Source organism: Hipposideros armiger, unplaced genomic scaffold (genome assembly GCF_001890085.2).
Source record: "Hipposideros armiger isolate ML-2016 unplaced genomic scaffold, ASM189008v1 scaffold_93, whole genome shotgun sequence".
In the NCBI taxonomy this organism is placed as follows: domain Eukaryota; kingdom Metazoa; phylum Chordata; class Mammalia; order Chiroptera; family Hipposideridae; genus Hipposideros; species Hipposideros armiger.
In genome coordinates this window covers 2,800,272-2,804,704 of record NW_017731443.1, presented here as the reverse complement: position 1 = coordinate 2,804,704, position 4,433 = coordinate 2,800,272, and positions in this window count along the sequence as shown.

Below are 4,433 nucleotides of genomic sequence, written 5' to 3'. Positions count from 1 at the left end.
TGTGGAGGGCAGTGTCACTGGCCCTCATATGTGGGATCCGAACCGGGGCCCTCTGGCATCCCAAGCGAGTTCTTAACCATCGCGCCACTCGGCCGGCCCCGTGCTGGTGATTTTGATCTCAATGACACTCCTTGGTCAGAGAGGCCCACCGAGGTTGATGATGACAAAATAAAGGCATTGATCAAGTCAAACCCACATTATACAACACAAGAGATTGTAAAAACATTGAATATCCATCATTCAAATGTTCATGACCACCTGAAGAAGCTGGGGTACTTAACCAAGCTCGACATTTGGGTTCCGCATGAACTCAAAGATGTTCATGTGATGGCGCGTATAAACATCTACAATATGCTCATTAAACGTGAGGAAAATGATCCTTTTTTTGAAGTGACTGATAACTGGTGATGAGAAGTGGATTGTTTACAACAATGTGGTGCGCAAACAGTCTTGGTCCCGATGTGATGATTTTGTCTCAAATGACATCGAAAGCAGACATTCATCAGAGGAAGGTTATGCTCTCAGTGTGGTGGAATTTTAAATGTGTCGTGTTTTTTGAGTTCCTACCAAGGAACAAAACAATCAATTCGAATGTGTACTGTCGGCAATTGGACAGTTTGAACAAATCCATCATCCAGAAACGTCCAGAGCTTGTTAATTGTAAAGGAGTTGTGTTGCATCACGACAACACAAGACCACACACAAGTTTGATCACCCGTCAAAAACGACTGGAGCTCAGTTGGTTAAGAGCTCGCTCAAGAGTTTGAGCTCTGAGCAACAGCAGTTCGAGTCCAGCCCGAGCTGAGTAGCCGCTGAGCTGCCAACAGGTAGCAGGATGGCTCAGCTTTAAACAAACAAACAAACAAACAAAAAAAACAATAACAAAAAAAACGACTGGAGCTTGGATGGGATGTGTTGGCACACCCACCATACTCACCTGACCTTGCGCCATCAGACTTCCACTTGTTTCGCTGTCTTCAAAACTCCGTGCATGGTATAACGTTCAATTCAGATGAGGCTGTAAATCAGCACCTTGTTCAGTTTTTCGCAAATAAAGACAGGTCCTTCTATGAATGAGGAATTATGAAGCTCACTGAAAGATGGCTAAAGTTTATCGAACAAAACGGGCAATAAATCATTGATTGATCTTTGTTCTTTATATAAATAAATGACCTTTGAAAAACAGGAAAAAAAATAAATTAAAAGAAAAAAAGAAAAACATAGACAAAATACGTCATGACTTTTCTGACAGCCCAATAATAGGGACCCACGTTCCTTCCATCTTGCTGCTCTGTCATGTGGCTTCTGCATCACAATCCGTTGTGGCTACTTGAGTTCCAGCCATTATAGCCATAGTCCAGCCAACAGGAAGGGGGAAATGGGGAACAGGAGATAAAAGACCCATGCCAGCTGTTTTTTCAGAAGGTTTTCTGGAAGCTGCCACATATCATTTCCACGTATATCTCATTGACTTTATATCTCCAAGTCTCTGTCCCTGCAACCTTGGTGTCCATAGTCACCCCAGTTCCTTAATTTGTGGGTCCTCCAAGCTCCTGCATCTTCAGCATCTCCTGACAATATTTATCACCCGGGATGCCCCTCCCTTTTCTATTCCTGCCCAAATTGCTCTAATCTTCAAAGCCTCAGGTCAGTCCTGTTTGCTGAGGATTACAGCCTGCCTATTCCTGGTCCCTTCCCTGAACCAGTCCATGTGGCCCACACCCTCAGCTTTATTAAAGATGGAGGGGTTTTGGGCCGGCCGAGTGGCGCGATGGTTAAGAACTGGCTTGGGACACCAGAGGGCCCTGGTTCGGATCCCACATATGAGGGCCAGTGACACTGCCCTCTACAGCTAAGATGCTGAACAACAGCTCGACCTGGAGCTGNGGCAGTGTCACTGGCCCTCATATGTGGGATCCGAACCGGGGCCCTCTGGCATCCCAAGCGAGTTCTTAACCATCGCGCCACTCGGCCGGCCCGAGGGGGCCTTTTAAGACCTGGTAAGCCACTTACCTTTCTTCCTGTGGGCACCTCAGGCCAGTGAAGCATATCTGCAGGGCAGTGTCGGGTTAGATTCGTTCCTGGACTTTTGTGTGGAGGTAGAGCTGGAGTGGGGCGAGTGGGAGGCAGGGAGAGGTACCAGATGGGTGTGCAGGGAAGAATTGATGACTGAGTGATGTCCCACAGGTGGGACTGATACCTGGGTACCTGTTGGGTGTTGGGAGGGGGGGGATCTGGGGACCACTGGCTGGAGGTGAAAGGGGCTGGGTGGTTGGGCTGGTGTCCATGTGGATGGGGCACTCAGCAGGGGGGCCCACCCACTGACCTTTGTCCCTTTAGTTCTCTCCCACAACCTGCCACCCCTCGGGGTCCTGGGCTGGTGCAGGACAGGGGGCTGACCACTCATTTGGGTCACAGCACCGTCCTCGACTTGATGGTGGAAAGGCCCTCTCTTTTGTGGAACACCATGTCTCTTAACCCTCCCGTCATACAAATGAGGAAACTGAGGCATAGTGTTTTCCCCACAGTCACCTGTGTGCACATCAGTGAGTGGCCTTGAGCACCTGAAAGCCCAGGGTGGAGAGAGCATCCTAGTAGGCGAACTGTACCCCTGCCCCCTTTTTCCTCTTCCCTGCAGCAGGCCTCATGCCAGTCGGCAGCTCCTTGTTATCAGAGCAAGCCCAGTGTCTATCACTGCCACTCAGCTGCCTCTGTTTTCTCTACTCCTGGCCTCTTACCTGGGTTGGCTGAGGCCCAGCAAGGCCTCTGAGAGGAGGTGTCCCCTCCAGGGTCCTGTTGCCACTGGCTGGGCCTGTAGGCCAGGATGAGGGGGCTTCCGGGGCTTGGGTGGCCCCTTCAACCAGCATGAGAGCTGGGTGTGGGTGGAGGTGGGGCTCTGGCCTCGGCGGCCCTGGCTGCTGTCCGTATGGCTCAGCTTGCTGGGGTGGGGGTGCCCTGTGAATGCTCCGGGTGCTGGAAGGCCCCAGATCAACTATCGAATGGCAAAAGAACGTGGCAGAGCTCCTGGTGGCCAGGCCAGGTTTCAGGCCTATAGATAAGGGAGGCTAGGCCATGGTGGCCTGGACCAGTAGGTGCTGGAGGCCGGGGCTGTGCCTAGCAGAGCAGTGGTGATGACCTTCCTAGGCTGTTAGTGGCCCAAGAGCCAATGGTAAAATCAACTACCCAATCCACCCACGCACCCTGAAACAGCCTCCCAACACATCCGCAAATAAAACTCACCTGCCTGTCCTGACCTGCCCAAGGCTACAGCAACCCCATCCAGAAAGCCAAGGGCTTTACTCAGCATCGTGGTTCTGGGCCTTTTCTGGGCCAAGAGTTTCTTTGAAGCGCTGCTAAGAGCAATGCCCTTTTCCTTAGAAAATGCATGTTTGTACATGTGTGTGCGCCTATGCACACACAGACACCTAATGCTCTTTAACGGTTTCCAGAAACCCCTGAAATCCTTCCAGAAGCTCTAGGAGGGGCCTTCTATCCCCGCCTGGAGGCCTCATAGCAGAGCAGGGTCACTGGGCTTTGGGCTGAGACCACCAGACTGCAGATTTAACCTGCTACTGAGAAGCTGGTGACCTTGGGCAGGCAATTCAGTTTTTTGGACCCCATTTCCCTCATCTTTAAAGTGAGGATGATGTAGGGGAATAAATAAGACAATTTATGTAGAGCATTTGGCACAGTGCCTAGCGCACAGTACGTGCCCAATAAATGATTATAGAAAGAAAAATAAAAAGAAACCCTACTCTCCACCATGCAGCCTGCATGTCAGTAGGGAAAAGCTAGGATTGTGGAGAGAGGTCAAAACCCAGTCCTGTCACGGAGGGTTCCTGTGGCTATGGCTCTCTGGGCATCAGTTTCCCCATCGGTATCATGGGGCTAGTGACTCTCTTATTGTCCATTGTCTCTAGGCCCCCAGGGCTCTCCATATGTTATCTGGTGCCTGAAGTCTCACCCTTAGAAGCTGGAGGATGTCTCCAGGGGGAATCTTTGCCAGGCCCTAGGGAATCAAACCTGAGCTTCTGAGAGAAAGAGAGGGTTGGAGGGGTCTCGGCCTAGACCAGGCTGGGGTACAGCCACACAGGCGCCATGATCCGGAGCAGAGGCGGCTACTGGCCCCAAGGGAACACACCCTGCTGGTGGAGGTTGGGGTTTGGCCACACAGACACTGAGAAGTAATAGTGGAGAGAGAAAATTGTGAGTATGTGTGGTCATGCATGTGTGTTTGTATAACTTAGGGAAACATTGTGTGAATGCACATTTGTCGTGGTAATGAGCATGCATATCAACCTGCCGTGTTATTTATTTATTTATTTATTTATTTATTTCCTTTTTTTTTTTTTTTTAGCTGAGCCATCCTGCTACCTGTTGGCAGCTCAGCGGCTGCTCAGCTCGGGCTGGACTCGAACCGCTGTTGCTCAGAG